General features: G+C 46.5%; 1 protein-coding gene across 1 annotated transcript in view; it reads left to right on the forward strand.

Annotated features, from left to right (window-relative positions):
- Positions 1–12,432, forward strand: part of RELL1 (RELT like 1) — a 51,364-nt gene that overhangs the window by 11,732 nt on the left and 27,200 nt on the right. The gene's annotated exons all lie outside the window — the stretch shown is intronic.

Raw genomic sequence — 12,432 nt, forward strand, 5'->3', positions numbered from 1 at the left:
TTTTTTTTTTTTCTCTTCCAGTCCCTCTTTCACTCTGCTCTGTCCAGCAGTATCGGTGGGAACTTCACAGCTAGGGACTTCAGCTGGACACAACCCTGGGCTGCCACCGATACTCACCTTCATTTCCCGGTCTGCAAATTCTCAGAAGCAGGCCACATGCCTAGCTTGCTGGAAGTCTCTGGATAAACCTGTGACTAATTGGAAAACCCTCTGTTCAGGGCTTTTGTAGTTCTCTGTTTAATCACTGACTATTTCCTGTTCCTGGAAGGAAGAGAAGTTCCGGGCTGGCATGCAGAGGCTTGGAGCCCTGACAGCCAGGGCTGGTTGCACTCTGCCTAAGCAGTCCCCTTGGGGCGGCTGCTGCTTCCTGGGCTACAGGGCCTGGGGACTGTGCACTCTGCAGGTAACATCAATTCCCTGTCCAGTCTGGTACCATGGGGCACTGTGCTTTCGTCTAGATTTGATGTTGCAGCCCTCCAGTTGTAGGCTGCAGTTGTGAGGATTACACCTGTTTTGCACGGGTAATGGTCATCATTGTTGTGATGGTAGCAATCACTGCCACCTTGTTAGCATACATTGAGTGCTACTCTACCAGGCGCTGGGAGTATTCTGAGTGAATCACATGGAATGCTCGGGAAGAATTCCATGGTTATTTTCATTTCTAGGTGAGAAAACTGCTGTAAAGAGAAGTTAACTGCTTGGTTGGCGTCTCACACCCTGGGGGTGAATTGAAGATAGTGCCAGCAAGAGAAAAGCTGGCATCTGCTTGGCTTCCAGCACCTGAGCAATAGCTTGATTGAGTTTGGGCTGCACCTGCAACAGAACTCAGTTCAATTTTGGCTCAGCCATTCTTTGATTGGGTGACTTTGAATTTGGTACTTTGTTTTTTTTGTGGGGTTAATAATAATACCCATGACACAGTAGTGATGATTAGAAAAGAAGTAATGCTAGTTAATTCCTGGGCATGGGCCCGGAGTGGTAGCCTAGTGACTAATGTCCTCACCTTGCACATGCCGGGATCCCATATGGCACCAGTTTGTGTCCCGGAGACCCCACTTCCCATCCAGCTCCCTGCTTGTGGCCTGGGAAAGCAGTCGAGGACGGCCCAAAGCCTTGGGACCCTGCACCTGTGTGGGAGACCCAGAAGAGGCTCCGGGCTCCTGGCTCCTGGCTTTGGATCAGCTCAGCTCTGGCTGTTGTAGCCACTTGTGGAGTGAATCACTGGACTGAGGATCTTCCTGTCTCTCTCTCTCTCTTCCTCTCTGTATATCTGACTTTCCAATAAAAATAAATTAAATAAATAAATCTTTTCTTAAAAAAATGCAAGGCACATACCTAAGCACTCAGTAGAGTTCCTGTTTGCTATGGCAGTAAAGCAGTTGAACATCCGAGGGGTTGTGGATATGATCATCTGAAGCCCCCAGCTCTCCTTGGGGAGTCAGCTGCCAGGCCTTGTCTGGCTCTGCCATCAGCTGCTGGGCCGGTGTTGCTTTCTGAAGTCCGTGGTCCGCTCCACCCCTTGTGTTCCCATGTGTTTAGTTCGTGTTCCCCATGTGGCCTCCCAACTGTGGCAGGGTGAGTTGTACTCAGAAACCAGCCATGGAGCTCCCCAAGGCATGGTCGTGTGCACCAGCTCCCTGTGTGAGCTCTGAGTACGTGGATTCCTTCGGGAACATCACCTCCCTTATGCTTGCGGTTTCCTCCGGAAACAGGCCATCTGGTGCCATCCTCTTCTTCCTGTCTGATGGCTTTGTTTGGGCGCTCGTTACCCAGACTTCCTCGAGATTAATGATCCTTGTTCAGCCTCTCGGGAGGAATGCCCAAGAACAGATCCATAAGGTATCACAGCCCGTGGATAGAGGGAGTGGCTCTTGGTGAGGTTTCATAAGCTCAAATTTAGCGTCCCCTTTGGGATCTGGCAGTTTGCAATGAGCTGAAACCCTTGAAAATCTAGCTGAGGGCCAATTCCCCAAGCTGGGTTTAGAAATGTACTGCTATTTGTAGCTTCCTTTTGCATCTGTGCATGCTGGAACCTTCTGCTGAGCTGATGAGCCTAGGAGCATATTGGTGTGGTTACATATTTCAGAAAGTATGGGAGGCTGTGGGTGTCTCGGCTCTAGAAAGAATCTCTTATTTATGTTTTTGAGAACTGTTGGGATTTGGCAAAGGGGGTGTGAGTACACAGAACAATCTAGTACACAGAACACCTAGTAGGACCTTAGTAACACTGCTCGTCCAGGAACAGGGAACAGGGAACAGGGGTCCTCCAGTGGTGACCCTGGATCCCTTCCAGAAGGAGAGTCTGTGTCCCTTGGGTCTGGGCCACAGGGGTGAAGGTGCTCTCTCTGCATTCCAGGAGCTGTAACAAGGGTTGCAGGTACACGCGAGGAGACCTTGCTCCCTACCTGGGGAAGCAGAGCTGTGTGGCTTGCCAGGGCTTTCCTGCCAGTGTGTGTTTCCTGACTGACTGTGGCGTGTCTGAGTGGTGTGTTGTTGCACTGAGACGATGGGGAAGAAGATGTCAGAGGATCTGAGGCTCCCCTGACTCCTTTCTTTGCTTCTACTTGAGATACTGTTTTGGGCTACTGAGAAGTGTGTACCAAATGAGCAAATCCTTAACCACCCGAAGTGAGTAGGTCTGGCATCATGGGTTACAAATAGTATAACTCATGTGAAAGTGCATTGAGAAACATCATTGTCATTTGGGCGAGAACTTTTATGTTGTTGTGTCTCTAGGTCATCTGTATGATGCAACATTGCTTTTGTCTGTGCCCCGCCCTTCCAGCAGAGTTTTAGATGCCTTGTAGCTAGCATTACTGTGTAAATTGTATTTGCAACAAACATTCACTAACTTCTAATAGTTGGCAGAAAGCAGTGTGAGAAATCCTTAGAAGATTCCTAGAAAAGCTGACAATGGGAAAATTATGTGGATTTGAAAACATATTTTTCATCAAACCTTTTAATTCCATTTTTTCTAACTTCTTGAAGTACCCGGATATAACTGAATAGGATGCTTTTCAGTACATAGAAAAAAGTCTTCATTTATTTTACTTTCATTTCCTCATCTGCAGATGGGGTGGGGGGCAGAGATGTGACAATGTTTGTTACCGGTGTCATGGGAATGAGATGAAACTATACACAGAGCATCGGAAGAGAGCCTGCCAACACTCAGTACATGCTGCCATTAATTAATTTTAAAGTAACAAGACACTCTAAATAACACATTATGTTTCAGAAAGAATCTGAAGCAAATATTAGATTCCAGGGTTCTGTTGCTTTGAGGTCACTTTGGAAAATGACCTTCGGGAGCTCTGAATCTTTCTTGAATGGACATAACTTAGGATTTGAAAGGTGCAGCAGGGATTTAGTAAATGTCTGTTTCCACATTTGCCCTCCAGCGTTTCAACCCCTGCCCAGGAGTCAGGGCTGTCAGAAGCTATGCAATAGGGAAACTTTCCAAACTGACAATCTTAACAATGGTAACAGGAAGAAGCTTGCGGGGAGGAGGGGACCCCTGCAAGGGTGGGAGAACAGGAGGGAAGGAAGGAAGGAGAGATTCAGGGGGGACTCCAAGGTCCCTACAGCCTCCTGGGCTCTGCCCTGCAGAGTCATCCTGTGATGGGCTGCCTCTGAGTGAGCTCCCAATGCCTCGGCCCTCTCTGTCCCCCAGGTGTGGTCAGTGGCTTGGTAGCCTGTGTCCCAAGGCAAATAATAGCTCCAGCCTGGGGAGAGGAACTGTCGCACCAGCCTTCTGCTGTCTTCTAGGTGCAAAACCACTGTTTGTATTGGAAGAGCCCAGAAATTGGTCTTCAGTCTCTATAGGCCCTGGGCTGCTCAAGCTGGTCTCCTCTTAAGGAGTCGCTAGGGGAGCTCTAGGTCTGTTGAGGCGTTGGTGCTCCCTGGAGATTGAGTTTGGTCTGGGAGCTTCGTGGCCTTAAGAAATAACTTTACAAAGTAGATGGCCTCACAGAACAGAGGGCGCCAGGGACTCTGATCCTGCAAAGTGAGTGCTTCCCCCTGTAGTTTAAATTGAAGGTGGATGGCAAATATTTGGGTTACTGTTTCAGCTTTCTTCAGTGGGGGGGTCGCTCTAGTTTTCTGTCTTTTGTTCTAACAGTAGCCTGGGGTGCAGGAGTGACTGGATTTGTCTGCTCATCTCCTGCCTGTTGGTGATACGCATTTTTTTTTTTTTTCTGTTCTGTGCTTGTCTGGTCAAAATTAGTTTTTCATTTTGGGGCCTGACACAAAGTCCTTCACAGTGCCCCAGTATTTCTGTAAGGGACCCTCCCTGACGGGCAGGTTGCATCCCAAATTCCTCATGAGTGATTGGATTGGGTATGGTGGTGTGTTTTCCCAGCAGAAATGATTGTGATCCTGACTGCTGTTTGTGTCTCCAGGAGCCCCCTAGCCGGATGCCTCTGCAGGTCAGGGGCTGCTGGCGGGTCCGGCTTCACTGACCTCTGCGTGTCTGATCCCGGAGCCTGCCCCAGTATCTCTCTGTTCCTAGCTCTGCCTTAAGGCTAGTGTCAGACCCCTGGTCCCCCTACATCAGGACGACTTTTCAGGTGCTACAACAAAATGAAGGCTGTTGGGCAGGATTCTGTGTTATGGCTATCAGCACTGCCATCTGCATGCTCCCCCGACTCCAGCACAGCTGTCCCGCGGAGGAGGGCATGGTGAGTCCCCACAGCTGTTTGGTGGCTGGCCTCTGCAGCAGGTTTCACTGTGAAGTTTAGTGCTTATTTATGTACTAACGACTTACATTGTTCTCGAGTTCCCAGACAAGCTCATTGGTTCACCTCCTGACGTTCCACCACTGTCTCTCTATGGCTGACACTGTGGGGATAGTCACAGGCTCTATGACTTTAGTTATCACAAAAGAGAGCCTTTGGAGTGATTTCATTACATAGAAGGGTTTTGTCCCCTCCTTAATTTGATTGGTGTAGACAATTGGATTTAGGCTGTCTTTAAATAACTTAATAGAGGAGTTGGTTTAGCACCAGCTAGCAAGCCCTAACTCTACTGAAGTTGGACTGATGGGCAGTATCAGGACTAATTGTGACCACTGTCTGTACAGGGCCTGCCTGGGGTTTTGTTCAGCCTTGCACCAACTTTGTGCCCTGGGACAATGTTGTATTTTCCCTGGAGAAGGACTCCCCGAGTACTCAGCTCACAGTGTTGAAAGCATCAGAAACATGTGGGGCCCATGGTTTGGACTCTAAATCATGTGACTCCCTGCCGAGGATTCTGATAAACTGCATCTGTGTTTAGGGGACAGACTCAGTGGAATAGAAATGTGTATAGCCTCTATCAGGTCAGCATGGCCTTTGCCACCGAATGGATTTGGTCACATTGGTAAGGCTGTGATTTTTTTTTTTTTTAAGATTTATTCATTTTATTACAGCCAGATATACACAGAGGAGGAGAGACCGAGAGGAAGATCTTCCGTCCGATGATTCACTCCCCAAGTGAGCCACAACATGCTGGTGCGCGCCAATCCGATGCCGGGAACCTGGAACCTCTTCCGGGTCTCCCACGCGGGTGCAGTGTCCCAATGCATTGGGCCGTCCTTGACTGCTTTCCCAGGCCACAAGCAGGGAGCTGGATGGGAAGTGGAGCTGCCGGGATTAGAACCGGCGCCCATATGGGATCCCGGGGCTTTCAAGGCGAGGACTTTAGCTGCTAGGCCACGCCGCCAGGCCCAAGGCTGTGATTTGAGTTACAGACAGATTTGGTTTCTGGAGCCTTTTGGATTTGGCCTGTACACCCACTGGATGGGCTTGTGTTTCTCCAGTAGGATCTACCTGCAGTGGATTGTAGGTGGGGCCAGAGGAGGTCAGAAGGAGGTGGAATTTTGATGCCTATGGAGGATATGGGATTCTGCTTGTGAGTTCCAGCTGAGGGCCAGAGAGGTGAAGCGACTTGTTCAATGTCACAGGCTGTGTGTTGTCCCTGGCAGCAGAGGTAGATAGAAAGAAATTTAGAAAAGTGAATGTTGGACCCTCTTAATCAGTAATCTAGACACAAATAAGCCCAGTTGTGGATTTTGTGGTTTAAATGTCAGTTTAAAAAATGTGTGTCTGTGTGTATGTTTAAAATCCATTTCTAGGTAAGCATGGGAGAGTTATCCAGTCATCAGTCAAGTTTCCTATCAAGGATCTATGGAATCAATGCTGGGAAAATTAGCTTCCCGGAATGCACACCACTTCCTCATGAGAAGGCAGGATTGCTATCAGAGCCCTGGGCCTGGGTTGGCACGAAGATGCTTGTGAGAGGTTGGTAGGACCTCCTTATCTGGAGTTTCTGGTCCATGCCATTGTCTTCTTCATTATTTGGGCAGCCCTCAAGTCTCACCCACTGGGCTTGAGGAATGCCATTTCTGCGCCATCCTGTCTCCAATCCTCCCACCATGGGGGTCATTTGGGAATCAAGAAATGTCTGTTGGAAACCAGCTAGCAAATTGCTTTAGCTTTTTAGATGGACTTCAGACATTGCGCATACCTGCTGCTCAGTTCCCTGCTATCTTTGATCTTTTGGTCTCATGTCTGCTTTTGTAGTTTTCTCAGTGGAGACGATATGCATAGCATTCAGCAAATTAGCCAAACCTGGCAGGGTACAGGAAAAACCCAAAGAAGCTTGAAAAATACTGGCCTTTGTTGGATTTTACATTTGTTATGCTGTCTACAATCACGGGTTACTATTCAGAGCTGAGAACTGCCTGCTGGAGTGGCTCTTGCTGGGTGCAGAAGATTCTCCAGGTCAGCAAGATTGGGGTCAGCCCAGGTTGTGACCTGTTTGAGGCTTGGGAGGAGGGAGAACGAAGGACAAATAATAAAATAATAAAACCACTTTGAAGTCTGGTAAGAGTGCATATATAAAGCACATCCTGTTTCTTGTAGTAGAATTCATGGTTTTAGAGTGTGGGGAGACTTTAAGCTAATTTGTGAGATATGAGAGAGCATGCCAGTGTTTACCATCTTTGAGGAAAGTGGCTGCGTGATGAAAGAAGTGTTGAGAGAAAAATAGTTACAATGCCTTCTTAAGCAGGGATTGGTAGTTACATGGTGTTCTCTTAGAAGCTCTGTTTCACATCATACAGATTCTGGGGCTAACAGGAAGCTGGTACACAGGTAGATGGGGCCCAGACTGCCAGGGGTGAATGCCAGCACTAGGCTTCAGTAGCCATGTGACCTGGAGCACATTACCTAATCTTTCTGATCCTGCTGTTCCTCCCTTTCCCTGTCTGTAACTTGGGAGTAATCCTAGTAACTGTTTCCTGGGTTTATAGTGAAGATTCAGTGCTTTGTTCCATGGCGGCTCATGTATGCTGTACGATTGTGGTTGCCAGTAGAAAGTGATGTAATAAATGCATGTGACTCACACATCTGTCACTTCTGGAACCATGCTAACCTGTTCTCTTCTTTAGCTCTGCCTGCTTGCTATATCTGACCCTGATTGATTGCCAGTCTCTTGCTCTGCTGGGCTGTTCAGCCTGCATGCCCCCCCCCCCCCGCCTCCCCGGACTAGTACAGTTGGAGATTTGGGGTGCACATCTCTACTGTGTACTGTGTGCTCTTGTGCATTCGCTGACTGCCTCCCCCATTCCTTCACTTTCTCTGCTGAGCCAGCTTTGTCTAGATCCAAGCCTCCTCTTCTGCCCCAGCCTGCTGGTCCGCAACTGATTACTTTGTTTCCTATGGTAAGGGAAAATACAGGGAGGTGAGCACTTGGTCCACTGCTTAGGATGTTGCTTGGGACTCCTGCAGCCTGTATCTGAATGCCTGGGTTAGAATCCAGTTCTATTCCTGATCCCCACTTCCTCCTGGTGAGCACCTTGGGAAGCAGCAAGCGGTGAACTAGTTGGATTGCTACCACATACCCGGTCCACCTGGATTGAATTCTGAGCTGGCTTCAGCCTGAACCAAACTCTGTCATCGTTAACAGGCACTTGGGGTGTGAAATAGCAGAGGGAAGATCTCTGTCAAATAAATAAGAAGTAAGGAAAGAATGAAAAATAGTAAAAGAAAATGAAAATGAATAATGAAAGAAAGTTAAAATAAATAAGTAAATAGACAATGGAGACAACCTGTACCTGGTCGCTCAGCTTCCACAGCTTCCACCCAGCTTCTAGGATGGCATCAAGAAGAAATGTCTTTCTTGTATCTCCTTTCATATGGAAATAATCTCTTCAGGATCACATTCCCTCTCAGCCTTTTCCCTTGGCTCCGTTTCCTCTATGTATGAATACATGCTGCAGTGATTTGAGGGTGTCCCCCTTGTGTTGGAGACTTTGTCCTCAGGGCAGCAGTGTGCAGAGGCAAGTCCCGCTGGGAGGTGCCAGGATCTTGTGAGGGGAGCCCTCATGAATGAATGCCTTTCTTGCTTGAGTGAGCTCACAGGCCTGGGTTAGCTAATCACCACAGCTTGGTGCTGTCAATCAAGGCTGGCTCTCAGACTTGCTTGCTTTTTCATGGGCCACCTGCCTTTCCATTTCCTGCAAAAGCTGGTGTAGCCCACGGCCTCACCAGATGCAGCCACCTGGTCTCCAGTTTCCTAGCCTCTGCAATCATGAGCTTGAGAAATCCTGTATTCTTGATAGATTACCCAAGCTCACGTCTTTATTATAGGAACAAGTGGAGTAAGACAGCATTTATTCACTTGAAGACAAAACAAAACAAAACAAAGTAAAACAAAACAAAAAAACAACTAGACTCCAAACAAACGTTTCTTCCCTTGACCCGAGAGTGAACTGCCCTACCCTCTCTGGTTGCTCACAGGGGACTTCTAGAGAGTCCCCAGATGCCAACGCAGCGAAGCCCAGCAAATCAGGCTTCTGGCTTGCCTTGCAGTGCTCTGGAAACCTCCTGCATGCAAGAGGTCCTCTGTGGAGTTTCTACTCCTCTGTTGAATTTTTTTTAATTATAGTTTTCAATTTTTAAAGAACATTTACTTCAAGAAGCTACAAGAGAAACAAGGAATGAACTCTGACAAAGGGAAAGTTTAAAAATACCAAGCTTTTTCCTAAATTAGAAACGGAAATTTCCCATGTGCTCTTGAGAACATCTTTGTGGCCCGATTTTTCTAAGTTCTCAAGATTCTTTACAAAGATTCCTTTTAGGTTGTTTCTTTGCATTATCATAAAGACACTGAACACAAGGTCCAAACTCCCATGAGGTTTTTAAGTGTATAATACAGTATGGGCAGGTCTCTAGAATTTATCACACAGTTTATCCACTGAAACTGTACCTGTTGGACAGCATCTATCCATTTCTTCTTCTCCCCAGTCCCTGAAAACCCCCATTCTCTATTTCTGTGTGTGGCCCTTGTAGATGCCATGTACTGTTAGAATCATTCAGCGTTTATGCTTCTGTGCCTGGCTTGTTGCACTTGGCATAATATCCCAGGTTTAGTCATGGTACCACGCATGGCAGGATTTCCTTCTTTTATCAAGTTGAATAATATTCCATTGTATGTTTGCACCATAATTCCTTTATCCTTTCATCTGTTGACGGATGTTTAAGTTGTTCTCATATCTTGGTTATTGCAAATAATGCTGCATTTCCTTTGGATATATACCCAGAAGTGGAAATTCTGGGTCATGTGGCAGTTCTATTTTTGATTTTTACGGAACTCCATTTTATTTGCCAAGAGCACCTTTTTTCTTCTTTTTTTTAAATCTCCTTCCTGTTTTCCTTGCTCTCTTATAGCTCCGGACCCAGCTGACCATTCATTTTCTCTGGAAACCTTTCCTTCTGAGTCCCACAGTAGAAGAAAGACTTCTTTCGGCTTCCTCACGGAAACTCGTGGAAACAGGGAGTCACCCTGTACACCTCTGTTTCTGCCTGTTTAAAACTGAGCTCATGATGTGGCCTTGTCCAGGCCTAGTGTGCAGTCTTCCTGGAGGTGCCTGTCAAACCTCAGACTGGTGGCTGAGCCAACAGAAATTCGTGTCTGTCAGTTCTGGAGGCTGAAAATTCGAGACCAGTATGTGGCTGTGAGGGTCAGTTCCATACCTCTTGGTAGTTTTCCATACCTAGTTTTCGGGCATCTGAACATTTTTTGTTTTGTAAAAATAAACCCCAGTGTTGTGTTGTGTCTCTCTGTAATTGGTGTGATTCAATCACCTGTGTTGGTATCTTCAGTTTTTCCATGGTGCATGAATTAAGAGATGAAATGTATGGTACAGGTTTGTAAATCATGAAAGGCCAGAACATGTGATCCTTGCAAGGATATCCTAGATGCCGAATTGCTGTGAAGATACCTTCAACCAACTGACTCAGGAGTTACGAGCTGCAGTTCTGAACCCCTCTGCTCTCAGGTTCATTTTCCAGTGTCCCCCAAAGAAAACCCGTCACCTCCAGACTGGAACCAACAGTGACCCTGAGTAAAACCTTTCAGTCTAAATCTCTGAATCTGTTCCTGTTGCATGGAATGTGAATTTATTGAAGGAATTAGTAAATAGTATTTAATTTAAAATTATGTAAGAAGTTAAATGTTTTGGTTTTTATGAAAGTAAGATTTGAGACTAAAGGCTAAATCAGTTATGTATATTGAGGGATAATTATGTGTTTATTACATTGATTGTTGGGGTAGAAACCAAAAACCAATGACCGGTTATCCAAAATTCTTTGCTTGCCAGGTAAAGTAGTGAATGAAGCTTTTTGTAAACGTAACAAACCAGAAGTTTCCTTTCGTGTTTGAAGATAATGGCTGTTTCCTTGTGAACAAGAGGTGACCCTTGATCCTATGACCTCTGGCTTGCAAATTAAGCTTCTGTTTGATACTGTTTGTTGTTGGTGCGGTTTGGTCATTTTATACCAGGTATTGGTCCCCAGTGTCATCATTAGAACACAAATTCTTTTCTTACCAAAGTGCTGCCAACCAAGCTTATAATTAAATGTCTTCAACTTTCCAATTTCCCAGCTGCTTTAGCAGTAAATGTGAATCTCCGTCATCAGAAGGCCTCATTTTATCACTTCAGAAGTGAAAAATTCCACATATGGGGACTGCCTTGCAATAAGATCCTACATTTTTCTGTATTCCTCACCTAAGTGACACCATCTTTGTTACTTTTCTCATTTTCACAACATGGGACCCTGGTGACTTTTTCTGCATGACCTGCTCTGTCACCTTTGTGGGCCACATCCTATAATGAATGAGTGTGTTCCAGGGTCGCAGGGTTTTCCTTTCTCTGGAACCTGCCCCCTACCCCCCCCCCCCCAGGCCAGGTTGCTGGAATGCCCCTGCTGTGTGTCCGTATTTGGACATGTCTGAAAGTACACTTCTCCGGGAGGTGCCTCTTCACGGCTTCCTCATGCTGGAAGTCGTAAAATGGGTTCCCTTGTGAGTTTCTCTTCAGGTATGCATGAATTCCTTCACAGCATTGTGGTTACTCACCATCTCTCATGATCTGGCCGTGTATTGACTTGATACCTATTCCTGATGTTTCAAGGTGGTAGAGATAGTTGTGTCGTCCAACAGCCTCAATACCCAGCTGCTGAAATGGTGCTAGTGTACTAATGGACATGCAGCAAACACTGATTTGGCTCAGTGAACACTTGAACAGATATACATGTTTATTATTATTTTTTTTATCTTTGCACACTCAGCCAAAAGTTTGAGGCCATCTCTGGTTTCTCCCCTTTTCATACACTGAGCCATGGGTGTGCTCAGGTCTTCTCCGGCCCGCTTCCTGAGCGTGGTAATCTTTGTTTTGTGTGGTGCTGTGCGTTTGCATCTCAAGTGCTTAGACTGGTGCTCAGCTTGTAGAGGAGCATTTGGTGTGTTGCAGAAAAGGTTTTGTGTGTCTTATATCTGTATTAGTCTGTTTTCTGTTGCTGTAACAATACTTGAGACTGGGGAAAGAAGAGAAACTTACTTAGTGTCTGATCCTTGAGGTCTAAGAAAGTGACATGGCCATCTCCTTGACTCTGGTGAGGACTTTCTGGCTACAACATGGTGATAGTGTGTGACGGGGGGAGTGATCATGTGAAGCAGAAAATGTATGAATGAGTGAAGAGAGTCAAAGAGAGAGACAAAGAGTGAGAGAGACAGATGCCAGGGCAGCTGAACCTGCTATACAACAACTCCTTTTCACCAGAACGAATCTGCTCCAAAGCCAGCATTAGTTTCTTCCTAGGAAGGGCAGTGCTCCTTTGACTTAATGACCTTGGGACTGACCCCACTCCTTAAGGTTCCGCCACCCAGCACTGCCACACTGGGAACCGGTTTTAAGCACATGACCCTTTGGGGATAACACTCAAATCCCTTTATTTCATCTTCATAACAACCCTAGAAGAGTGGGCAGGTACTGTTAGTATACCAGTTTCCTCAGTACCTGAGACTTTGAAATATTATGTTGTTGTCCATTATCACACAGCTGCTAAATGGTGGTGTGAAGATTCAGCCTAAGTCTCCTGAGTCCGTGCTTGT

Source organism: Ochotona princeps, chromosome 11, assembly GCF_030435755.1.
Source record: "Ochotona princeps isolate mOchPri1 chromosome 11, mOchPri1.hap1, whole genome shotgun sequence".
Classification (NCBI taxonomy): domain Eukaryota; kingdom Metazoa; phylum Chordata; class Mammalia; order Lagomorpha; family Ochotonidae; genus Ochotona; species Ochotona princeps.